The sequence below is a fragment of the Tachysurus vachellii genome, chromosome 1 (genome assembly GCF_030014155.1).
Source record: "Tachysurus vachellii isolate PV-2020 chromosome 1, HZAU_Pvac_v1, whole genome shotgun sequence".
NCBI classification, from domain to species: Eukaryota; Metazoa; Chordata; class Actinopteri; order Siluriformes; family Bagridae; genus Tachysurus; species Tachysurus vachellii.
The window spans coordinates 10,120,703-10,148,220 of record NC_083460.1 but is presented as its reverse complement, the minus strand read 5'-3'; the positions used below and the strand labels follow the sequence as shown (position 1 = coordinate 10,148,220).

Here is a 27,518-nt window from a genome sequence, read left to right as displayed (position 1 = left end):
ATAGAGAGAGACGGTTGGGGGAAGTAGTGGAAAGAAAGAGAGCGGGTTTGTTTCCCCTTTCTCAGAAGTGTTGCATGATGCCAGCTAACCAATCAGAGCAAGCGATGTTGCAACCGCATTCTGGGCCAGACGCCAGGAGTGAGAGAGAGAGAGAGAGAGAGAGAGAGAGAGAGAGAGAGAAAGAGAGAAAGAGAGATGCATGTGCTCTCTAACTGTAAGTTGTCTTTAAAATTTGCTGCATACACACTATCACGCGGTGGCGTTCTGTACTTCACCAGCTACAGCATGAGCTTAAAGACACAAAACCAAATTTTCACTTCTGACCACTTTCTAATACAATGAACCTTTGGAACTTACAACAGTAGGAGTGATAACGGTCACAGGACCAGGAAGTGTGTGTGTGTGTGTGTGTGTGTGTGTGTGTGTATGTTCTCAGATTCCTCTGTGAGCAGGCCAATGCCTGCACTGCTAAGCCCAATCAACATGACTGTGATGACTGCAGCAGAATCATGTCTAGACTTGGAGCTTTTAATTTTCATCACTGTAGTGCAAAGTATGCATTGTGTATGATAAAAAGAGAGAGAGAGAGAGAGAGAGAGAGAGAGAGAGAGATACTTATGTTAAAAATCGTCTCACTTTGCACACTGCATTATAGTTAGTGAACATTTGAGCAGGGAGCTGTCAGAGTATTCACACTCGTCTTACACATGCACTTCTTCAGAATTTCTGGCAGATTCGTTGACACCACTGAGGTTACTAGATATAGAAACTTTTTTTAGGGGAAAAAAAAAACTTCAGGGATGATTTCTATGACTAATTAATTCATTCTGGCATAAATAAATATTTCATATTTCACTCAAATGGCATAAGCGTGTTACCTCCAGTACACAGCGAGCCATCGGTGCTGGACGTAACTACTGCGCCAGGCTTGAGCCGAAAATGGGCACAAACACAAGTTCAGATTCGCTCATGTCTGAGAGATTCCTGCTGTTGTTTGTTTCGCTGCTCGTTATGTATGCGTAACTCTGAACACAGCCTTCAGTTTATCTTGTTTTCCAGAGTCTGAAAATACCGATATCACAACAAATGTGCTCTAATTCACTGGTATGCTGAACTGCTGTCTCGCTTGAGTGATGTTCATTACGTTCTCTATTTGTGCCTTGCTTTAGTTAGCAAACACATTACTCACAAAAGTTCTGTAACTTTATACCAAGTTAGGAAAGACAGAACTGCAGTGTTGTCATAAGCACGTTTCACTGCAGTGACGCTGATAAACGTAGGCTGTAAAATGTCTGGCTTAATGACAGGTTACGGGATACTTTAAAGCCGTTTATTATCCTATATCTAACTGATCTGGCAACCAAAATAACGACATCGTCGCTGTTTGTTCATCAATGAGAACAAGAATAAAGCTCTATGTACATCTTCATATTGAAGTGTGGCATATCTGTTGTGGCATGACAGTGACAGACGTACAACAACACAAGACTAAAGAGGAGATTTATCTAGCAAACACATGCTGGAACAACAACAACAACAACAACAACAACATTAAAAAATTTTTTTCAAAATCTACACTTCCCAGCATTCAGTGAGAGTGTGTTTAACATATAAAGCAAACACCAGACAGGGGGTTTCCTCTGAATAAAACTAAGAAGCTCTGTTAACACATTTACATTTGATGGAAAAAGTATATATATGATGTTCCTGAGCTGTGGTGAGTCAAGACGAAAATCTGTACTGATTCAGCATCTCAGCACCGCGTCGAGGAGTCGGGTTTGACTGGGCACATTATTTGTATGCGTGCATCATACGGTAGCTCAGATGCATCAATTAACGGAGCAATCACGTCCTTTTCAGGCACAAAAACAGTCTGGCGACACAGAGTCTCAGTCAGAGAGAGAATGGAAACAGTGAGAGAGAATAATTCGAGTGTGATAATGGCGTATTAGCAGATTCGGGACTAATGTAGTGTTAGCTTTGGTTTTGCTGAACAGGTAAGACGTTTAATTGTACTCTAATTTCGTAGGAAGTAAGTGAACGATAGACGATAGCTAGCTGATTTAGCTTGTGTGTGTCGAAGGCTTTGAACTGGACAACTCATGACAGATGACTGATGCTTAATTTGGAGGGGTTGTGTTTCGACATGCTTTTGCATTTCTAACACGATTAAATGAAGCAAGAATGAGTGATTTCATTGCTCTGCTTGTCTGGTCTGTGTGTTTTTAGCCTTTGCTCAGGGTTTATTAGCGTGCTATTAGTGTGCTAACGCTGTCTGACTGTTTTACAGGCTGGAAAACAAAACACAGAGTGCGTCAGCTTCCACAGTTCAGCATTCAGGTCACTGATCAGGGAGTCAGCCATTTTAAAGACTGGCTTCAAATACAAAATTATTCAAGTGTACTTCCCTAAAAAAATCCCACAATGCACCACAAAACCCAGGGAGCACTGACGCTCATTGTCCGATGTGTGTAAATGTGTGTGTAAGTGTGTATGTGATTGTGCCCCTCGGTAGACTGGCATCCTGTCCGGTGTGAACCCTGCCTAGATCTCAGAGACTCCTGGATCTCTGCAACCCAGCATCGATAAGTAGGCTAGAGAATGGATGGAGGGATGGAATCCATTAGTTAGCCTACATTCCATGACAGGAAATATTTTTTAAAATGGACTTTAAACAACATAACAAATATGCCAGCTATCGATCCTGCCTGTTGTTGATAAAGGCGTGTTATAACATGAGTACGAAGTCACGCAAGCAGAAATTGAGACATCGGTGTCTCATTATGTCGTGAGCCAGGGTCCTTATACTAGAGCCTGAACTTATACTAAAACACTACCTAGGGAGTTGATTGAGACACACCCAATGATTAGGTAACGAAATCCTCAGAGAATTAAAAAAAACAGCCGGCGTTGGAGTTTTATTCTCTGCACTATATTTGAGTTTGCCAGCGGTGTCTAACACCCTGTTAGGTGTGTAGAGTCTCATCGAAAGTGTCTGTGAGATTAGAAAAGAGCAACTCTCTTCCCTTTAACCTGTCTGAAAGCGATCATTAAACGACCAGTTCATTCTGTAGGCTATGTGCTGGTTTTATTATTGCAGGATGAGCAGAGTTACACAGACGCTGCTGCAGGATCAGGCGATCACAGTAGTGCTGCGTTCACACAATACAGCCAGGCGCAGCCACAAAGCAACCGGAGACCATTTTCACTGAGAGCTGGTGACTTCGGGTAAAATGAGTGACGGAAAGCGTTGGCGACTAGATCCAGCCATGTGACAAATTTGAGAAAAGCTGAACTTCATGGAAATCTATTAGAAGAAGCCTTTATTTTTGTCACATGTACCTTAAAGCACACATGACATGGTGCTCCTGATTAAGGGCCTTTACAGTGGCAGCTTTGCTGTGCAGAGGCTTGAACCCTGAACTTCTGATCAACAACCCAAGCCTTGCCTACTTGAGCTACCGCCTCCCACACGTATGGCGTGACTTGGTATAGCGGCTACCACTGAGAGTAAAGGGATTAGAGAGCATGTGATCCCTGTTAAAGAGCAACACTGCTTGCACTTCCTCTCATATGATACGACGCATACTGTATACTGTATACACTGCTGAATTTTATACACAAACACACAGTATCAGCAGCAAGAAAACGTGATTTGCAAAAAAATGATTTGCGTCTATATACTAGTTGCTCTACCCACTGAGAAATGTTATTACCATGGCAACCAGTAGAAGGAACCCCTACTGGTGACTTCATAGCACAGCGACTGATGACTTGCAGAGATAAAATAACCGTATGTGCACGAACGCAGCTTAAGCGCTATCCAGCCGACGGCAGCTAGGAGACAGGCTGGTTTTGCTCTTTCCTGTTAAATAGGGACACTTATGAGCATGATAAAGTCATTTGATCCTCAAAAAAAAACTTCAGTTATGAGCTGCTGCTAATGAGCGCAGTGGAGAAAGAGAACAGAATCAGCCATGACACTGATACATGATATTCTGCTTCGAGTAGCTTGACACAGCGTTTCCTATCCACATCGTACATGTTTTAATGTCTGGATAAATTCTTAGATCTGGATCTGTGGTGCAGAACCCAGCAGCAGGCTTTAAAACAGTGTGTGGCCTCCTGGAACGCATTATCAGTAAGCAGGTCAAGCTAAGGCCTGGAACAAATCCAAATTCCTATCAACCTCCTGTATTTTCCATCTTGAGACTAAACAACTGAGTTGAAATCGTTTTTTTAGTATTTGAACAGTGACATAGACATGAACGATGCTTCTGCTTCTGCTTCTGACCTGGATTTTGAGAGGTAAAGTGCGGTGACAAATCGTGAGCATGCTGATTATTGGTCTGGTTATTAGTAAGCACAGAGCTCCTACACACCAACATGACTCAAACACATAGGTAATGAAATGTTTCCAAAAAATGCCAAAAGAAAGCCCCCCCGTTACCACAGTAGTGAAGTTCACCAGTGACTGCTCCAAATAAAGACTGTGGTAAGGATAGATTCAGACGTTATTTTTATTTCGCTGCATCTGTGGAGTATGTGTACTGTAATCACCGCAAAACAACGATTACGATGTTTCGACAAGGTTTTAAAGCTAAACTAAGCTCACTTCATATTTAGGGCTTGTTTATTCATTTCACAGTAGAAAGGAAAAAAACAACAGAGTGTTTTCTTTAAAAAAGAATTTCCAGTGATATTTAGATTTAGTAAACCTGTATGATGTCTACAGAACAGCATGTACAAACGCGCAAAGGTCTACAGACTTCCATGTGCTGCTGATTGCAGCCATATTTGTGCTCGTTTCTTTCAAGAATGAACAATGGATGGCACGCGGATCCAAACACACTCGCACACAAACCTCTCTGTCGTGTCTCTGTCTCCTGCCAGGACGCACCCAGATGGACGTACGGCGAAGTTCAAATACAAATCTGCTTTTATTCCCTAAATAAAGGATGTAAACGCTGCCAGATCCCACATCTTTACGCTTTCGACATCACGTGCTCATATCGCTCCATCTTCTTCATCCACAGCAACAGAAGTGCCAACAATAGCTGTAAAAGTGTTAAAGGCTATGCATCTGGGCTTTTCTTCCACCTTCTCGCTCTAATGAAAAACAGCTGACAAGATGACAGCTCACCCCGAGAACAGATCATCTGAAGCTTGGTGTCGTCCCGTTTGTGCCTTCTAGAGCTGCGTCTGTAGTGACGGAAGCGTGAGGGTCGTTTCAGGCCAGAGGTCCGTTGAAACTGACGAGCGCTTAAATGCGAGTCATCGAGGTGCATCAGATCGTTAAAAAGACAATAAAAAAGATGGATCTTGTGACAACGGACAGTCTGTGATCTCTGAGCATACGCTCGTACAGAGCCATATATACCTGCATTTACACTCCCACACACTTCACAGCGCCAATAAAGACCGAAAGACAGAAAGACGAGAAACACAATAAAGAGAGGAAATAAAAAGTCCTGTTAGAATGACTAAAAAAAATGCTGCAGCATTCAAGACCTAAGCAGCCATCATGAACTAATTTAATGTGATTCAGGCCAGAAAGCTTGTCCTATCATTAAACACGCTCCTGTTACGCTGGAATAACTAACAGTATTGCTAGAATGTTCTTACTACACAGAACAGGCATTGTTAACATGCTCACATAATCCACGTTAAACAGTCAGACCCTCCAGGATTTCACCATTCCTTACCATCGCACAAATGAACACACAATCAAGCAAACTCTGAGGAGAAGCTTGCAATTGTTCCGAACAACACATTCAGCTGGAACCCTCTGCGATCCACCTGCGTCGAACACGAGTGTCATAGAAAAGTCATTACATGTGTGTCTTCACTGGTAGGAGATTAAAAGGAGAATCCTGCTGTAATTTTGCCCAATTCAGCTAGAACAAAAACCTGTAGCATCACGGTTTGAAAAAAAAAATAAAAAACCTGCAGCAAACCCTGGTGCAACAATCACAAAAAACTCCCTGAAATCTTGAAGGAAAGTACTGCACTAACAACCCAGACAAAAAGATTCGAAACAGCAAACTGCTAAGTGAGTGAACTCCGATGAATCGGTGTGACGTTAAACTCTGTCCTGAAGACTGACTTGGAACAGTGACACATCATTTAGTCCTGCGAGAAACAACAACACGCTAAAATCAGCACCGCAACACGTCTGAAAACCGTGCAGTCGGTTTAGGTTAGGGATGATATATCGAAGCGCGTGGTTATTCTGTTTGGGCGAAGAGTGTGTTTTCAGATCAGTAACAGATGTTTTGGAATTATTTACTAGGCTTGCAGCAGAAAGTGAGTGTGAACTGGGCTGAGCTGCAGGAGAGGTGTTCATGCCCGGAGTGTGTGGCTCTCTCCACAACACCATGTGATAGGACTTCCTTAGGACTTTTGCTATTTTCCTGTAAAGTCTCTCTCTCTTTCTCTCTCTCTCTCACACACACACACACACACACACCACTCCCAGTCTTTCTTAAAGCATGGCACACAACACACCACTCCCAGACTGTAATCTGTACGATATCGCCAAATTCACTGAACATTAAACCCTAATAAAAAGCTTCACATTACAATACTATTCCAAAACCTTCTGTACCGTGTTCAATTCCCAACACGTCTACTGCTTTAAATCTTAAGCGTGGTGACGAAGAACTTCAAGAAACGGATTAAGGCAAAATAAAAGTAATAACAAGACAGTGGACTTAAACTGCAGGTTATCAAAGAGAACCGACATGCGACAGAAAAAAAGATTTCAGAAAGCTGACAGGTTTGTTCATGCTCAGGTGTTAGTGTAGAATTTAGTCTGAGTACTTACATGGCGTCTTTCGAGAGGAGTGACGCACTCAATGAGAAGTGAAAACCATGCATAGACATCTCACTCTCTCTCTCTCTCTCTCTCTCTCTCTCTAGCCTCCTACTAATGGTCTCTCTCACACTGACACAAATACATACACACTCATACACACACACACACACACCCTCCGTCTCACACACCCCGGTGGAATCCTAGAGTGGCTGGCAGGATCCTGCTGAAACACAGCGCACCCCATATTAGGAAGCACCAACTAGCCATGTCACACGTAATTTACATTTTGGGGGCGGGAAGCTTAGCAAGCAGAGTGTATGCAAAAAAAAAAAACCAGACAGACGCATACACACTTCCTGCAGAGAGGAAAAGAGACAGAGTCAGACAGAGAAGGAGGACATGAAGAGAGAGAAAAGCTACTTGGCTACAACATTTAACCAGCCACGTGCCATTTCAGTATAAGCAAGAAAAAAGAGCAAAACAGAAGCTGGGTCATACCTTCAGCCTGCTTCCTGAGACACACACACACACACACACACACACACACACACACACACACACACACATGTGCGTGTGTCTGTGCGGAGTGACAGCTTTAACCTATTAAATTGACCTGTTTCCTGTGTGTGGCAAACTAGTAGCCCTCCATGGAAATCTAAACATAGCCCACACACACATGCACACACACGCACACACACACACACAAACACACACACACACACACACACACACACACACACACACACACACAAACACACACACACACTCAAAAAGTCCTGCAATGCCTGAAGGCTTTCTGTAGCCGCAGTTGGCTTTGCTGTAGAAGGAATAGGAAGATAGGACTAAAAAAAGGAAGGAAATCCTTACCTCTCACATTGTGCTTCCCTGTGAGCCGGCTCTGTGCGTGTGTGTGCGTGTGTGTGTATGTGTGTAAAAGAGAGAGAGAGAGAGAGAGAGAGAGAGAGAGAGCGAGAGAGAGAGCGAGAGAGAGAGAGAGATCGTGATCAGATGCAGGCAGCAGGCCACGACAGCAGGGCCCCAGGCACCAGCTGGACCATTCTTAGAAAAAGAGAGAGAGAGAGAGGGAGAGAAGGCAAGAGAGAGATAGATAGATAGCGAAAGGGAGAGAGAGCGTTTCCTAACCTAACATGTGTCTGTTTTCTTGCTGCTCCACTGCATGTAGATGTGTTTAATGGTTAATGTGAGCGAGCCCCTGCGCGTGCCTCTCTGTGTGCGTGCGAGAGCCAAGCGCCTCAGCGGTGCAAGACAGTAAAAACAAGAGAGGAGGGAAGAGAGAGAGAGAAAAAGCGAGAGAGAGGGAGAGAGCTTGCAAGAGCAGCAACAGCAGTCTAACTGCACAACAGTACTGCGCAGAGCATCTAGCCAAGCAGCCAATCATGCGCAAGCGTAACCCTGCCCACTAGCACCAACCAGGAAGTGTTGTCACAGCACCTCTGGGGGAAGGAAGTGAGAGAGAGAGAGAGAGAGAGAGAGAGAGAGAGAGAGAGAGAGGGGAATGGGAGGAGAGAAAGAAGGAAAGGAGGAAAGAAAGGTATAACGAAAAAAGGAAAACTGAGAAGGGCTGTGTGAGAAACTAATGTAATGCTTGCCTTCAGTCCCTTGAGAATTTTCAGTGCAGACTGCAGTGAAATGGTAAACACACACACACCCACACACACACGCACACACACGGAGGCATACAAGCACACCCACACATTAACACCTACCCACATCCACTTATGGGTTTCTCTCCGCTTTCCTTGGCTAATAATGAACTTCTAGAACATTCATTCTGATCTTATTCACTGCCGTGAGACATGATCTGGTGTGAACTGGATAACTAGCAAGTGGTGTTAAAACACACTAGCTGTCCCATATGCCACTTCTTTACCGTACAACGACCTGGAGACACATACGTTTCTGTTGAATTGTATTATATTACTGGAAGAGGGTCCTGCAAAATGATTCCTTACTGTGTGATTCAATAGGACTGCTGCTCATTGTTATTAGATGCCACATGAAAGACCTTCGCCTACATCTGGCAACTGATAAGGATAGAAAGAAGCCAAGAAATCGACCCGAGTCACTTGCTAGGTGTATAGACAACTTCTTGGTGTGGCTTAGATCATTCTGAGAGACTGGGCAGAGTCCTTCAAAAGAGGTGTCCTTATAGCCCAACGTCCAGTGTTCCCTTGGTCCTAACCCAAGTAGTAGGAGGATGCACTACATCTCTACTAAGTCTACAGCAACGACTGGAAGGTTATTCCAGGCTGATAATGTATTTCGAGTTGAACCGCCTTCTTCAACTGTGACCTCAGCAACATCCAAAACAAATCTGGATACACCTCTGTCAGTTCACATGCACTGCTGACTGACAAACCCTAATCTAGCCGTGACAGGCAAAAGTTTGTGCCTCGATAGGCATTCGATAATGACCTGCAGCCAGTGGTAACAAATGCAGAATTTCAAACAACGCTGTTTGTTTATTGACAGCTTTAGAGAAGGTTTTTTAAAAAGACAGCTCAACACAAGCAGGTCAGTCTGGGTCACATGCATACTACTGGCATTGCTGGTGATTTTACCAGAAATATCTATGCTTGATGATTTTCTAGTGAGAACTGGCTGCATTGGGAATGCTGGCTGCATTGGGAATGGCATGATACTAGCTATTCTACTGCTAGAACTGAAACAACTGCTCTAATCTGTAGAGGCTGGTGATGAGGGCGCTGATTGATACCTCACTCCTGGCAGTGGGACACCTAGCACCAGACATGGTTCACTGCTGAGCCAACCTGCTTTCCACACATCAGCAAATTATATAATAGTTAGCATAGTCTGCAGTGACAGTTGTGTAAATATACCATGAAAAAATCTGCACAGGTTACTAGGGATGTTCTTTGGACCCACTGTCAAACAGACCAGCCACACAGCTCTAATAGGTCACTGAAAACTGGTGCAGAGTTCCTATACCCTTTTACGCTCTGTCTTCCTCTTGGGCAGAAGCAAAATCAAAAAGGCAGACCCTATGGTTTAGTACAAAGGGTCCTACTAAATGCATACTGAAAATCAGAAGAAGAACCATGGTTTCTAGAGCTGAGAGGGCTGAACTGGTTCTTAAAGTCTCTTCCCTTTCCATATATTAAAGATGCATATTTAATTTATTTGACCAACCCCCTATGCGCCCCCACCAAAAAGGAGGCCATCTTTCACTAGTCCCCCCGCCTCACCCCATAATGGTACCCAGAAAGGAACTCCACAATATCAGAACACAACTGTTCTGCTACAATTTATCTGCTTGAAGATGATCAATGCTTGAAGATTCATTATAAATGCCAGAAACCATTTCAATGTGTTCTGTCTATCATTAAGTCAGCATGAGGTCATCTTAGCTTTGCATGGAAGTTCCTCAGGTAGTTTCCCGACCACAGTTACCCGTACTGAGGGCAACTCATGTGCTGGAGCTGTACAACAGTGCCACAAACACACTGACCAGTCCAAGTTTTTTTTTGCTCTGGTCTAAGACCAGCCCCCCATCTACTGTATGCTTTCCTGCCTCTATTTTCAGCAACTAGGCCACAGAGTTCTTCTTAGCTGTACAGTCAAGATGGCTAGCAAAGCCTTATTTCTGATATGCACCTACTAACCATAGCGGATTGCTGGTGTTGTTTGGGGGTATATTTTTATGTCGTTTCACTAAGAACTTGAAACATTTTGGACTAGTTTCAGTCTTCAGGTTTCAGTTTTCTTAGTGTCCTCCATAGCAAATATGGTTAACTGATGTTAACTATATACTCAGATGTGAAAATCAGAAAAATGCAGAAATATACGTAGGTGCCATGTCCCAAAGTAGAGTTTTAATGCTTTTACTTTTGCATGGTAGACACAGTAATGAAAAGCGAAAGAAGAGATTAAATAAAGCTGTTGGTTTTAAACTTATTGCATCTACAGGTCAGCTTACTGCCATGCACAGCTCACTGCTCACAGCTCACTGCTCAGGCAAACCTACAGAAAAAAATGGGAGACCACATCAATATATGTGTGAAGCCAGGGCTCAGGTTTGCACCTCTAGCTTGTAGACTTCCAAATAATGGGTTCTTTACAAAATCCTATGTGCATAGCTGTTCTTCTAAGACATGTTTCTGTTGTCACCCAGATGACGCTGTTTCCCTCTCAGATTTTTCTTGCCATTATTGCCATCCCTGGCTTGCTCATGAGGGATAAATCTAAATGAAATCAAATTCTAAACATTTTATTCCATTTAATAAATATATAAATATAATAAATTTTAAAACTAAATAAATAAATAAATAAATAAATAAATAAATAAATAAAAATCTCTCTCATTATATATATATATATATATATTTATTAAATGGAATAAATATATATAATATATACTGATATTTAAGTAGTTTTCTAGACAACCTGTTTCCCTAGTGATAGCTAACTTTGTTTTCTAGATTTTCAAGTAATGTTTTTCATATTTTTTTTATTTTTATCTGCCTTATTTTTGGAGTAACAGATCTTTTTTTTTTTTTTTTTTTTATTAGATGTCTTAAAACCTTCAGACTGTATTTTTTAAAATCAATTTCATTTCAATAAACCGTTCATATTCTAATTCATGTGTGTTATCTGTTATAACATATAATAGTGTGTTATAACACATTTGTTATAACATGTGTGTTATTCATGTGTATTTTGTTACTGCGTACAAAAATAGCATGACAGAAAAAAACAACTACAACTGTGTAATTCACAGACCAATTTGTTATTTTTTGCATTAGTATTTGCCCTGGTGGTAAGTCTGTGTCAAACTGCACATTTAGATCTCAGGCTAAGGAAACAATCTCACAACCCTGTCTCACAACCCTGTCTCACAACCCTGTCTCACAACCCTTTCTTTTTCACTCTTTCTACCTCAGTAATTCAGTCAGATATTATTCACAGGGAAAATATTTCTTGAGTATTTCTTTAGCTCCCACTCAGTTAGCATTCCTCTTTCTGTTAAGAGATGATCGATATATATATGTTAACCCTTTTGCATCTTTAGGATATTCCACTGGGGAAGTGCTTAAAGACCTGCAGAGGAAAATGTCTACAAAAAATAAATAAACTGCCACAAAGGATGCACATCCTCACAGTGATGCTCGGCAACTCCTAGAATCATTTTGAAAACTTTGAGAATCTTGGGGAGATTTTTGCAAGACCTAGTCTACAATTCGTGAAGTTTACAAACATTATCATCTCAGCTCCAGCTGCCTAAGACATCTGGTTTGTGAGATTATAACAAACCACACTGCTTGTAGGTTACTTGTTTTGTTGCACCTCCCATGTACATCATAAGGCAAATATATGAAACATGATGTTTTGTACTAAAATCGTTCATGTGTATAAAACTGCAGCTGTACTGAGGTTTCAGCTCTGCAGCTGTACTACTGATAATATTTAGAATCCTACAGCAGTTTCGCCTTTATTTGTGAAACAGAAACGGAGGTGAGAGCTTAACTCACATGTCATTATCACATGTTTTGACACCGTGGGGTTAGTGATACAGCGTCTAGGGTCCCAGGTTCAATCCTGAGCTCAGGTGACAGTCTGGACTGGAGTGTCATTTGTTTTCTTAGTTTCCTGCAATGCCTCTAGTTTCCTTCCAGCTCCCAAAAATGTAGTGTAGGTGGATTGGCTGTGTTAAATTGCCCCTAGGTGTGTGTGTGTGTGTGTGTGTGTGTATGGTGTTCCAGGGTGCATTCATGCCTCTCAGCCTGTGTCCCTGTGAAACGCTCTGGATCCACAATGTACCTTCATTTATTCAGATATGTATACTGTATATTCTATCTATAGCTTACTGCTAGCTCAGTGCTAATCCCATACCTCGAATAAATCATCTTCATATAGATACGACACAGTAGATACGTCGATTTTTGTCCCACTTTTGACAAAGAAAAGTCTTTCAGCTATTGAATTAAATGAAAGCAAGTGTGACTTCAGCAGAGGCTTATTTCTGTTCAACACGGTATCGAATGGATGGATATGACCATGACCATCAATAAAATCATAACACTGATGCTGGAATTATTACAGGCTGAAAAAAATAAATGAGGCAGATTTTTTTGCCTAGGATAACCCTGCTGCATTTTATTTTTAAAGAATCCTTTTATTGTACTTCTTCTTCTTGAATGTAGTGATTTACCATGTAGCATGTCCCTCTCACCAATACCTAGTTCCTCTTTCATAAGCTTGATTTAACTGGAGCACTTCATCAGACATGGTTTCAGATCGTTTCATGATGAGCTCAGATGCATGTCAGTATTATGCTAGTGTGGTAAATTGCATGTCTTTCAAAAAGGGATTTGAAGCTCTAACTGCATGCTCACATATGTAAACTCTCTGGGTTACATAAAGAAATGAGTAAAACCACAAAGAACACTTCATGAACCTGCCTAATTCTTGAACCATTTAGTGGCCTGATTTGGCTGACTAAGAGAGTCCCACTGGGTCTCAGGGCTATTACATTAATACTAAAAATAAAAAACAGGAAATGATGGCCATTGTGCATACTGCAACTGCAAATTCCCCCACCTCCAATTTATATATATATATGTATAATATATATATATATATATATATATAATATATGTTTGCAAATGTACGAAATATTTAAAAAAATTATATATATATTATATTTCGTACATTTGCAAACATTTCTAGAATTTTGCTTTCACTTTGTCATTATGGGGAACTGAGTGTAGATTAATAATAAAAATAAATTTGAACAATTCATAGTATATAAATATTCCTTGTTTTTAGGAAAACACATAGGGGTGATGCAGTACATAGTGAAATGAAACAACGCTCCTTTAGGACCGTAGTGCTACATAAAGATGTGCAAACACTGTATAATATACAATAATGATGCAAATACGGATGACATACAACAGCATTTAAATGTGTTGCGCTTAATGAAAGCGACGTGTTCTGCGACATGACGTGAAGTCGAGAAAATTTGAACTTGTATAAATTTTTTATATATATATATATATATATATATATATATATATATATATATATATATATATATATATACACATACATACACACACACCACTGAATTTACACAAACTCCAAATCTCCCTCCAGAGACATCATAACACAGCGAGTAAAATCACTGTATGTGTGAATGCAGCATTTAGAATTGACCAAAGCAAATGCCATGAAGAAGTCAGTCCATAAAAACTTTTAATCCTTGTAATACGTGATGAAGAATTAAATCTCTCTGTATTATGCTCCACCTCGTTGTCTTTCAGCTGTGCTCGTGTGGTTATGTGGCAAACGGCTGTAAATTCTTTCTAATGCTAGCTAATGGATGTGACCAAGAGCTTAGCGTGTGTCCTGATGCGTAGTCATATTCTGACATTCAGAAAATGCCCTACAGTACATTTATAACCGGGTCTCTTTAAAGAAAAAAAAGCAACAATACTACCAAAAGTATTTAAAGGGTTATTAGGTTTACAAAAACAAATGAGTTGCATCATCAATCCCTTTTATTATCAGCATCATTTACATCAGTCTCTGTCTCATCTCCTGAGATAAAAGTCACTCGTGGCATTTGTATGTAACCGTTCTCATCGTCTTAATATAAAAATCGTCTCTGGTCACGTTTAAGCAGGTAGTGAAATAATCGCTGCTTAAGGCATTCAGCTCTGTTCTCTGTACACAGTGTGTATGCGCTCTGTCCTGTTTTGCTGATGCCACGATGATGCAGCAGCTTCGATATTGTGACAGTCGGCGTCTGATTACAAGCTGAACTGATATCCAGCTTTCTGACAACGTGATCAAACCGTGACGTTTGGGTGTGTTAAAAAGCAGACGCAGACGGAGCGAGACAGTTTCACGCAGACTGACGGCATGTGCTGCTGTACACTGATCCTGGTGTGATGTTTGCAGGCAGACATCCGAGTCCTGGTTACAGAGGAGCATGTGAGCAGCATAGATAATAAAACATGTCATGCTTAAAGTGATATTTAACACCAACATGCAGTAAGGTTTAAGTAAGGACTGTAAGGTGCTTATGGTAAACATCTGAACATAACTAAACAGTCAGACACTCCACGCGTCCAGGAGAAAATATTTGCACTGTAACTTGAGTTTTTTTATTTTTTTTTTTGTGGAAAACTACTTGATTTGGTGAAGAACAGGATTCTACTTTAAAACTACTACCACTGAAGACATATAGGCTCCACATGTTTTACCTGGAGACACATGGGACTGCTGTGGATAGTGGCACCTGGAGACCATGGTGGTGGCTTTAAGGTGCTGTTGCCACGGTCAGATTTGCGCTCGAGTCTCCATCGTTGAGCATTTAATGACATCGACAAAAAGGAATTTATGTTCAAACTGTAATGATTTCAGAAATCACACCGATGCTCATACAAGTTGCTCAAAATCTCCTGGTTACACAACTGCACTTCACAATATATACAGTTATAGAAAGGAAATGATTTATAATCACACTCCCGTGTCACACAGATTGAGTTTATTCCCATTTGAGTTTGATTCCTCTCAAGCTTTCTTCTCCATATATCGTCTCAGGAAGTTTTTCCTTAGCACCGTTGCCTCAGGCTCGCTCATTAGTGCTAAATATCAATTTAAATATCGCTTTTATTCTGACTTTTTGTCTTCCTGTAAAGCTGCTTGGAGACATTGTCCGTTGTGTTCTAGCAAAGCCCTGAACAAAATCAAATTGAATTGAATTAAATAATTCTTTTTAAGGGGGGCACGGTGGCTTAGTGGTTAGCACGTTCGCCTCACACCTCCAGGGTCAGGGTTCGATTCCCGCCTCCGCCTTGTGTGTGTGGAGTTTGCATGTTCTCCCCGTGCCTCAGGGGTTTCCTCCGGGTACTCCGGTTTCCTCCCCCAGTCCAAAGACATGCATGGTAGGTTGATTGGCATCTCTGGAAAATTGTCCGTAGTGTGTGATTGCGTGAGTGAATGAGAGTGTGTGTGTGCCCTGTGATGGGTTGGCACTCCGTCCAGGGTGTATCCTGCCTTGATGCCCGATGACGCCTGAGATAGGCACAGGCTCCCCGTGACCCGAGAATAGTTCGGATAAGCGGTAGAAAATGAATGAATGAGTGAGAGTAATTCTTTTTAAATCTGTGGAAAATCTGTAGTCATTTTGGTGTTGAAATGGCGATTAACTGGACAGATCTGGACGTGACATGGTATTTACACCGTTATAAGCGCTCACATTTCTGGCTGTTTTCTATCTGCTGTCTATTCAGCCTGAAACAGCAGTAATAACACATTGATTATAGAGACAGGTGAAAGATTTTGAGATAAAGCCCATAACTCTGCTGTGTTCAGAAGCACACTGCTTGCACAGCTGACACGACATCCTGTTTCTGTCGAAGTGTCCTGTTTGTTTTAAAATGTGCTTCTCTGGAAACGTTGTGCACAAAATCTTCCCTATATCCACTTTACAGTATAGCGACTAGCGTGACGAGAGCAAACTACATTTTGCACGGACAGAAACCCGAGGTCTGAGCTGAAACCCTGAGATAATGAGAGTTAGAAATGCCACTGTACATGGTGCACCATCAAAGCTCCCCTGTGTGCAAAAGCCTGAGGCACAGTGTGTGTTTATTTTATGTCTTCTGCAGTAGTATGTCATAAGTAACGAGCCAATGTTGTGTTCGCAAATATTTCCTCCAATATTAAATGTTACTGTGAAATGTTTGTGTGTCAATAAATCGTCAAGAAACTTCATTAAAAAAGGCTCATCTGCAATGGAGGCTTATGAAAAAATGATCGATATATGTTCGGCTAGCTATTCGGTTTGTCTGGGATTCTGCAGAGTTTTTTTTTCACAAAATTACTGCAACCAAAAATACTTGTTTTTTCTGCAGACTTTTTCATAATTTGTGATACAACAAGATTTCTATCCTTTTTCCCCCCAGAAAACTACTTGAACTGGTGAAATTGCTAGCACATGATTCTTCTAAGTTACTAGCAGTGTAGCTACATATGTAAATACTTTCTATTATAGCTGTGTTCATGTTCAACGCATGTGAACTTTAGAGCCTTTTGCCTGAATGAGTGTGGTCCAAATTTTAAAAAACTGCAATCTTCTCTGAATATCGCAGAGTTTGCTTGTATTTGTGATCATTTTGTACAAAATTGCGCAATCCGTTTTGGACTGAATCTTGAATTAAAAACTCCGGCCTCCGGTTCTGAATCATACTGTAGTGAATCCACGATAAGGATCAGTGATACACCACGTCATCCACCGTGTAAACTGTTTCTGAGTCTAACATCACTGAGGCAGTTTAACACAAGACAGAAATATAGACTGACACATAACAGAAGCAACATACAGGCTTCCTGCTTAAATAACAAGAAGCTGAAAAGAGCCGTCAGAGTGAACAGAGAAAAAAAGGTTTAATGTCATTGCACACTATGTGAACATGACTGACAGAAAACATGAGGTGCAGCCATGTTCTCTCTCTCTCTCTTTCTTTCTCTCTCTCTCACTCTCTTTCTCTCTTTTTCTCCCTCCCTGTCTCTCTCTTTCTCTTTCTCTTACCCACAATCTCTCTTTCTCTCTCCCTCACTACCTCTTTCTCTCCCTCACTACCTCTCTCTCTCCCTCACTACCTCTCTCCCTCTCTCTATGGAGGGTTTTTTAATCCCTCTATTCATTTTCTAAACTGCTTACACTACACAAGGGAGACTGGAGTCTATCCCAGTTGACTCGGGGCACAAGGCATGGGACACCATCCAGATGTAGCAACCCATCACAGAGCACAATCACACACACACACTACACACTAAGCACAGAGACAACATGCACAGTCTACACCCCAATCATACAGGTGTGAGACAAACCTGCTAACCATATGTTTAACGTATAAGAATTTACATCATGCGTTTTTACACCCTTAGTGTCAGAAAGAAGGATGTTGTTCAAACTACTGGCCATCTTGAGCAACATCTTCTACACACTCCGTAACGTCCTGGACGGATACAGAAGTACGTTCAGTCCCAAATCGTTTTATTTAAATTTTTTGTATACATTATCTATTTTTTCTCTTCTTATTAGTTTGCTGATTAATAAAGAATTCTGATTCTGTCTAATGCCTGTTTAATAACTGTACACAACTGATGAACCGATTAGACCCTCGTCTTCTGTCCTCAAACCTCAAACAGTGGCAATGTGTTTCTTCCTGTCTGCCTTGTGGATGATTAAATCTTTTACCTCTTTAAAACCTACTAAATATGGCCCCAGAATACACAGTCAGTAGAGCGCATGCAGCAGACACCTGCTCTGACCTATCGGCTATAAACCATCTCACCAGCAGATTCAGGCTTGACTGGACCGCAGCTAGGTAATCGGCTCTTATTTTAGCTCTGGGAGTTGTGTCTTGTGCTCTTGCGAGTTTAGTAGCCTTGGCACTGTACAGTATTGTGTTCCCACTAGAGGTCTTCTAGGGTCTAAAGAAATGTACCCGACCCGAAGTGACCCGAATCACTTTTTACCCGAACCACTTCTTTTTTTTAAGAAAGACCCGACCCTAGACAAACCCGAAAAAATTAGACCCGAGTCCGACCCGACCGGTTGGCAATTTTTTTTAACCCGAATGGACCCGAATGTTGCACACACCGGTGCAGCCCTGCACGCACCAGTCAGACAGAAAAGTATCCGCTACGGCATGGATTCAAAATTGATTGACAGGTCTGTTTCAACAAAAATTAGCTTACCGCCTGCAACACGATGTCGCAAGCAAACAAAGGAGAGGTTGGAAAAGGACTCGAGTCAGTGCACACACGCGAGATACAGTAGTTGGGGTCTTCTCGGGTCCATTCGGTAAAAACACATTCATTTTAAATTACCCGAGACCCGATGCCGCTATTATTATACCCGATCCATGAAACTTTTAGAACCGAACCCGGATCTAAGTGGACCCGTAAAGACCTCTAGTTCCCACACGCTTCCTGCACTAAAACATGAAGCAATGAAAGCACACAAAGACAGCGGTTAGTACAGGGAGGAAGAGGAAGCTCAATAATTTCATTAGAGTGAGGAGAAGTGAGGACAAGGAAGTGTGAACACATCTCAGAATGACTAAGGGAAAAAAACCCAACAGAGAACCAGACCCTCCGCCATCTTTAATTAGCTTACTGTTAGTAGCACTGCTATTAACACGACAGCATTAATAATGCTATTACATCATTATACTGCAGGTTTAGTTGCAGAAACCAAGCTCAGATAGCTCATTTGGAGGGGAGAGCAGTTGGAAATGCTTTAATAAGTTCACTAATCGAGCTTAAAAAGAGACAAATGCTATTTTAACACTACGGTCAGTATAATTGCGAAAGCTGATGAGTAAAAGCAGAAGTAACTTCATGTTGCTAAAAGTCCAACAGCCACAAAGCCACAAGCACGAAACTAGCGTTTATTTATTGTCACAAATGTAGAAGTCAGATTCAAAGTAATCCTAAGTATATTAATAGCCATTTTTTCCTCTAATCTCTTTTTCTCTTCCTTTCAAACTCACGCGTTCATAAACCCGCCAGCGTACGCAAACGTCACACAAGGATAGCGCATTTTAAAAGTAAGCTAAGTCTGTTTTTAATGAAGAAGAGAAGTTGATAAAGTAGAACGCAGGGAGTATTTTTACTCCGTTACTCTGCTACATGAGTCAGCATCTGGAGCATAAAAATAGCATAAAGTCCACTACATATCATGTTCGAGTGCTACACTTCCTGTATTGTGCTCTGAATGCTTCATGCAACGTTCAGGAAGGATGAATCGCGCAGCTAATCGAACACCTAACTCTGGGAATCAAGCAGAAACCATAGAAAAGTTCCTCGCTGAGACTGAACGAGTTTTGACCTGCGAAATCATTTCCTGGAGGAATTCTAAACAGCAGACAAACGCCACGGCGCTCTTTAGAAAAAACCCAGAAGCAGGACATTTATTAGATACCAAAGTGATGTAGTGTGAAGGCTCTCTCTCTCTCTCTCTCCTCTCTCTCTCTCACACACTCACACACACACACTCTTACAGCAGCAGGGTTTCACCTCTGAACCTATTCAAAGTGAATGAACTGGACAGAGAATCTGTTTATTATGTAGCGCCCCTTAAAATTTCACCCTGCTCTGCTGCTCCGTAAACTATCAAGCCATCGATAACAAAACAAGAGCATTTTGGAAGATCCGTATTTTGTATTAAAAAAAAATAATTAAGTTTGAATTAATCGTATTTTAAATAGCACACGGTAGCATCAGAAGCGTATGAAGGTGCTGGACACAAAACTGTGTGTATGTGTGGGTGTGTGTGTGTGGAGTATTTAGTTCATACCTGTGTGTGGTGCTGGTGCAGAGCTCCTTCTGAAAGCGAGACAGGAACTCAGTCACACACCACATGCTGATCAGCGCTATGCATTCTGGGTCAGAGCTTCTCTGGATTGTGTGCTGCGCTGCAAGCGGAAGTGACACCTATAACAGCAAAGCAACCCAAGTGTCAGAGAGAGAGTGTGTGTGTGTGTGTGTGTGTGTGTGCGTATTAAAAAAGTGTTTGAGTCTGTATGAGTTTAGCAGTTTTCTAATATCGATAAGAGGAAAAGAAAATACGCTGGGGTCTTTATATGCAAAACAGAGCATGCCCGGGTGAGTGTGTGTGAGTGTGTGTGAGTGTGTGGACTCTTAGACACTCAAGATCACCATGGAAACCTGCCTTTATCTCATTTGCATCTGAACACAATATGATTCAGAGACATATTAATTTCATGAGTCTTGCCTTCAGGCCAAGGCTTAGAAACAAAAGACTTTTCATCTGTCGCCTCAAAATCTGTTCAATTTCGATTGAATTCAATTCCATTTATTTGTACAGCACCTTTAACAACGCCCATTGTCTCGAAGCAGCTTTCCAGAAAAATAAAAACATAGAATACAATTTTTAAAAAAGTTTCAAATGGAGTTAGTGTTTATCTCTAACAGTTCTATCTGTGCTGACCGCAGGCCTCGTCTCAAACGTAATGGAAGCACCCTCGGAGGTTTCGCTGCAAGAAAAAAAGGGAAGCAAAGTGCACAACAGATCAGACTGCACGGCTTAAGATAACAGTGCAGGGAGTGTAACAGGAAGAGGGGCGTGCCTGCGAGGCACCCGTGTGTGTACGTTCGTGGGTGTGTGTCAGATAGTTGGGGTTATTTCAGTTCTCCTTTTAGGTTGCGCCAGGTGTGTTCGTTTCTGATTAATTGCATTACTGTTCTGTGTGCTGTTGCAAGTGAGCAAAACATAACGTCACAGACGGAGCGAGGAGAGAATGCAGATAGAGAGAGAGAGAGAGAGAGAGAGAGAGAGAGATGCAGGGAACACAGCCGGGCAGTGAAACCCAAACAGAGACGTCTTTCTCTTTCTGTATAAACATTGCATTGTCAGTGTTCAGAGGTAAACATTCCACATCAGGCTGTATGTGTAAAAACAACACACTCCTTTCTCACTCCAGCCACTGGCACTCGGCTACATTCTGTCACTGCAGCATGAGTTAACACCGACGCACTAAGATGTTTGCTTACCTTGCCGTCTCTCTAGCTGGCTCTGTCTGTCTCACATCCAATACACCACGTCCTTGTCCTGTCTGCTGACAGGAAGCAGAATCAGTCCGTCCCTATTTATGGTCCCCAGATGCTGCAGTACGCTGAGCGCCTGACACATTCTTTACTTAGCGCTGCAAAAAAGAGACAAGGAATTGCCAGACACATACTGAATTCAAAAGGTGAGAGGAACCACAAGTGAGAGTCCACAGTGATGGGCTGAAAGAGACAGATACGAAATCAATAACCGTTTAGCTCGGGACGTACGTCAAGGTGACAGAACAGAAAGACTTTTATTTTTTCATATGAAATGAAAATGGAAGGACTTCTCCAGCAAGAGCTCTAAACACCACATTTGTAGTGTATTGTGAGTATGACTGTAAAGAGGAAAGAGCCCTGTTTACTCCAAACACACTTCTGATGTTAGTCTAAGGGAAGCTGCTGAAGCCAATTAACACGTCTCAAATACACAAGCAGAGGAAGTGACTTACTGTACAACAAATCTCTTTCCATAGCTGTACTTAAAACAATAAAAAGTTGTTCCTGATCCTAACATCGTAAAACGCTTTATGGACCCTGTGTATGATCAAGTGCACGACTCGGCTCATTGTACTAAACATAACCACAAATTCTTCCCTCTGAGAAAAAAAAAAGTCCTGTCTCTGAAATGTTACAAACATGTGGTTTGCAGAGACGTTTACTAACTTCCCCACTAACTGCGGCCAGGCTTACATTATGGGCCAGTTTGATCAAACAACTTTTCAGTTCATTTTTCAGTACAGAAACCAATTTATTCAAAATCCGAGCTTGGTGTTTCCCCTGCTAAAACACCATGCGCTCAACCCCAAATGCTACAATTTGAGTTTCTGCTCTTGCTAAAAACTGAACGTGTTAAACAATAAACATTGCTACAAAGCATCACAGGGATGTGGTAGCCTAGCAGTTAAGGTGTTGGGCTACTGCTCAGAAGGTCATGAATTTAAATCCGAGGTCCACCAAGCTGCTACTGCCCTTAACCCTCAATTGCTCACCTGTATAAATGAAATTAAATGTAAGTCGCTGTGGATAAAGGTGCCTGCCAAATGCTGAGAATTTAAATGTAACTTTTCAGGATGTTGATTAGATCTTGGGAAATAAAAAATTATTCCAACACAACTGAAGGCATGAGATCAATAAAGACGATTTATTTCCAAGTGCAGCTTTTTGATGGCTTTGTTTGTCTGAGAATTCGTGTGTGAAGTTGTAATATAATAAACTGTGGGACTAAATGATCTTTTATATATATATATATATATATATATATATATATATATATATATATATATATATATATATATATATGTACACTTAGATTTTTCTGTTGCCCATTTTTCTGCTTTCAACACATCAACTTTGAGAACTGATTGTTCATTTGCTGCTTAATACAGTTAAAGTCCGAGGTTCACGTCCCACATTGCTGGTCCCACAAAATATTAATCATTTAAAAGAAATGAGAATGAGCTTATGTGGTAGCTCAGTGGCTAAGGTGTTGGACTATAGATCAGAAGATAGTGAGTTCAAACCCCAGGTCTGCCAAGCTGCCATCGCTGGGCCCCTGAGCAAGGCCCTTAACCATCAATTGTATAAAATGAAATAAAAATGTATGTCGCTCTGGATAAGAGAATGTGAATGAATCTTATAAATTACAGTTTTTAGTTCTGGCCTGAATAAGATATTATTTTGACCAGGATGAGCAGTGTCAATTGTTATTACTGTGTGTTCTGGGAAACATGTAAATGTCTTGTGTAGCCTCTGTACAGCAGTACTAAAATAATCTGTTCAAAAGTTTAATAATGAATCAGGATGCCTTCTTGAGCATCAGTGAACGTTTGCACTTTTGGTAACAGTAGTGTATGAGTCCCTCGGTTGTTCTACGTGTGAAAAGATCATATAGCTTCATATGCTGGAAAAGATTTTTCTGAAGGGGATATAAGCTGGTTCATCAGTGTAAATTCTGTTACTTTGGCTGGTAAACTACATGTAAACCAATGTTATGTGAAATAGCTTATTCAGGGCAAAACTGAAAAAAAAAAAAGGAATAAATTTTCAATTAAATGTATTTGTTTAGTGCTTTTAACAATGTTAACAAACATAAATGGGCTCATATTCAGTTGGAGGAGCCAAATTGAGGAGCCAATGGGTTCTCTGTTAGCCAAAATATTCAGACGATTTGGATCATTTTCAATTCTTTTTATTTGTATAGCGCTTTTAACAATGGACGTTGTCTCAAAGCAGCTTTACAGAAGAACAGAAACGTTTAAAATGAATTACTATCACTAAAGGTAAAAGTTTAAAATGAATTACTATTTATCTTAATTGCTATTTATCTTAAATCCTAATGAACAAGCCTGAGGTGACAGAAACAAGGTAAAACTCCCTGAGAGGATATGAGGAAGAAACCTCGAGAGCAACCAGACTCAGAAAGGTATTTGGGTGACACTGGACAGTAAATAATATCAATGTAAATACTGTCCTTTTTATGACAGTTTATAATCGAGTGGAATTGTGAAACCAAGAGCTCCCATGGAACTAATAGCCTAGAGTATATCAGGTAAAAATACAATTAATAAGATCGCTCTTCTTTCTATTCAGTTATTATTATTTTGTAAAATCAGGAATGGGGGGTGTAAACTTATGACCTCAGCTGTCCTATATATGTCCCTTTATAACCTTTGACATCTACCATTACAATGAGATAATGAATATTATTCGCTTCATCCGTCAGTGGTTCTAACGTAAATGGCAGGTCAGTGTGAAATATAAAACAATAGGTTGAAATGAGTGTGTGAGTCTGTGGCTCCATCATAACCCTGACCAGGATAAAGCAGGGACTGACAGTGAGATTTACTCCTAACTTTCGAACAGTATGTTAATTAAACATTTAGAAAAATATCATTCTAACTGCACATGGAATATCTTCAGTCATCTTAACATACATACATTAACATACAGTGACAACATACATGTTGAAAGAGCTTGTTGCCCTTGATGGGTTTTTTTTTCCATTATAAGTGAATACTTTGGCCAAATTTTATAATACATCATGTCATTTTAAAGGTTCTGGATTTGTCATAAATACATACTAACTCACTGTTAAAACAAACAACAACAAGAAAACAGGAGTGATAAGAGGTCAAAGGAAATAGTGCTCTATTGGGAAGTTTCCTTATTGCTCTGTTCATACTGTACCTTCATACCCAGTGTTTAATACCTTGCCTCATGGTCACGCTGGTACAGACTGTCCCACTGTCACACTGGTTGTCACTTAAATGGGTAAAAGACGAGCTTCAGAGACAATGTCATCATGTCATTGCTTCAATTTTTCCGTTCCACATTAGTGTCCATGTATCTTAGCACGTAGTACCGGAATGCACGATCCTTTGGAGCATGTACAGAAAAATCAAGTCACTGACAAGGTTTATGAGAAAAATCATATACAGTCATCCGGACTAAACACCTGTGGTTAGCGAGACAGATAGAAATAACAAGAAATAACAACACACTTCGCAAAAAGATGTTAGGCTGCACAGAAATACTAAAAATAGTAATAATCTAAAAATCAGTTCGCAGCTCAGTGCCTTTACAGAAACACACACAAATGCCTGGCTACATTGTACAAATATGAAAAAACATGTTACAAATACTGTTGAAACATTGTTTTGAAATTATAATAAGTTTATTCTAAAAAAATTTAATTAAAAGCAAAACACTTTCACAATTATTTATTATTATTATTATTATTATTATTATTATTATTATTATTATTATTATTATTTTTCAAGGTAGGGTCTCCGATGTTTGAAAGCCAATATTGACATAAAATCACCAAAACAAACACGCCCCTAACCCAAATGGGTCCCACCCCTGTATTGATAGCTCCGCCCACACATACATACGTAACCCAGGCAACTAATGGAAAGAACTGTGTCTTTATCATAGCTGAAGGGAAGAACAATACTACTGCAGATAAACAAAATAAAAAATAAAAAGCAAAAATGACACACAAGCATAATCATGCAAAGGACGGCATATATTAGTTCTGTGAGACAACGCAAAACTAACGTTACTCACCTATCGAGAAGGACAAAAGCGCCTCGGCGTCTTAAGTAAAGTTGGTCACATATTCACAGATTGGAGTTTCCCGAGTCAATAACTCCTGAGCTAAACACTGTTACTAGCAAAACGCGGTTGTAGCTGCGTCTCTACATTACTACGATAGAAAAGAGGTGTTATTTGTGTATTAACAACGTTTAGCTCAGGAGTTATTGACTCGGGAAACTCCAATCTGTGAATATGCGCCAACTTCCCAGCTTCTTCAGTTCTCTCCAGCGCTGGAAAGCTGATCCTATATTAACACGGGTCCTACTTCTTGCCTTATCGTAAGGCTTTCTTTGCTTTCTTTCTTTGTTTTTATCCTCCATGTCAATGTTAAAACCGCTTTCTTCTAATGTCACACATGCGCACTGAACACTCTCTCCGCCGCATATTGACAAGACACGCCCCTTTCTGCTCATTGGCTACACGTTTGTTTTTATTTTTGTTTTGTTTGTCGTCCCGAATCAGTTTTCTGAAGCGTTTCTCAAATATCGGAGACCCTACCTTTAAGCAAATTCCAATTTTTAGTTCAGATTAAATTTCCCATTAGTTTCCCATTTGGTTCCCATAGTCATCTGAGATATTACTGAAGTGCACAGAAGTTTACTGTTAGAAAAAAAAAAAAAAAAAAAAAACAACTGAGACTGTAATGTAGAGGATGCAGTGTATTTCGCCCAATGCATCATGGACGATAGACTGTTAGAAAGTATTTGTTTTTGTTTTTTCTGAGAGAACACATTTTGGGTCACTAAGTGTCCACCGCAGTGCCGAAAAACTATGTGAAAGCTGTGCCAAAAGAAAGTCTTCTCCACTTAACCACTAACGTACAGTAAGAGACAGACATAGAGTGTTCTGGCCACAAACACTCAAGAAGGGTTTGGAATAAAAAGTATGGTCGTGGTTAAAAAAAGAGCTCAATCTTCACTGTTAAGTACAGTAGACGGTCTGTGCAGGAAGTCCTGGATACATGTGTTGCATGAAACTGAGAGACACAGAGAGACTTTTACATGAAAATCTGGTATACTGTGGTTGGATCTTCCAGCAGGACAATGGACAATGTCCACACAAATGGCCCAGTAAGAACAGAAACATGTTTTTGACATGGCCATGACCTACACTCCATTCAAACTCTATGCTGTGAGCTGGAGAAAAGAAGCAAAGACCCAAGTACCCTCAATAAACTGTGTACTGAACCCCAGTGCTAATGATAACAAAAGGTGAATGCAGAGTATTAAATGCAAGGGTACTCGTTGCTCATAATTTTTAGACGCTTTTCCTTTTATAAAGTACTTCAATTAAAGATTAGATTTCCAATATTTTCACGGTGACATTAAGCCAATCAAGGGAGGGGTGTCAATAATTCTGGAGCTGACTGAACTAGAAGAGTGGCAGACCAGCATGGCAAATCATTTCGACTGTCAGAATCAGTGTATTGTCAGCACTCCAACAGTCACGAGTGTTTTCAATTAGTGTAGACAGAAAAATAACCGTCAGTGTGATTCAGTGCACCTTCGCTGACCTTGTTGCCAAGTTACTGACTGTTAAAAAGCGAAATGCTGTGCATACATCTTTCTGTGTGTGTATGTGTGTGTGTTTGTGTGTGTCAGTACATTTGGGTCAGAATGAAAAGATGAAATAGTATGCAGTTTTCTGCTAATTGCATCATCATTAATGGATACGGAGTCAAACTGTTTCACAGAAATATCTTCTGATTTTGGTTTATAACATATAATATACTGATATAATGCTGTGTACTATAGCAGCCGTATAGCTACCGTTCAGGCATGTAGCTGTGGAAGATTACGAGTTGGCCTTGCACCTGATAGATCTGTCATCGGCATGTGAGAACCACGATGGAATCACGATAGTCATTCAGTGAAATCTTCAGTCTAATCCATCACATGAAAACATTCTGCTAGTTACCCAGGACAAAATCAACACCATAGCTAATTGTGTAACTGAACTGTAATAC

The 27,518-nt window shown here is 40.7% G+C and overlaps 1 protein-coding gene across 16 annotated transcripts in view; it reads right to left on the bottom strand.

Moving 5' to 3' along the window:
- The window catches only part of mbnl1 (muscleblind-like splicing regulator 1), a 66,597-nt gene extending 45,133 nt beyond the window's left edge, over positions 1 to 21,464 (bottom strand). For 9 of the 16 annotated variants that reach the window (XM_060871591.1, XM_060871626.1, XM_060871644.1 and 6 more), the window contains exon 1: positions 7,685 to 8,184. The gene's annotated coding sequence lies outside the window, so the exon portion shown is untranslated. Of the gene's footprint in view, positions 1 to 6,826; positions 6,976 to 7,684; positions 8,187 to 20,177; positions 20,315 to 21,394 lie in introns of those variants that run through there. The other 7 variants (XR_009648546.1, XR_009648545.1, XR_009648553.1 and 4 more) reach the window with 4 other exon arrangements.
- Positions 21,465 to 27,518: the final 6,054 nt, after the last annotated feature.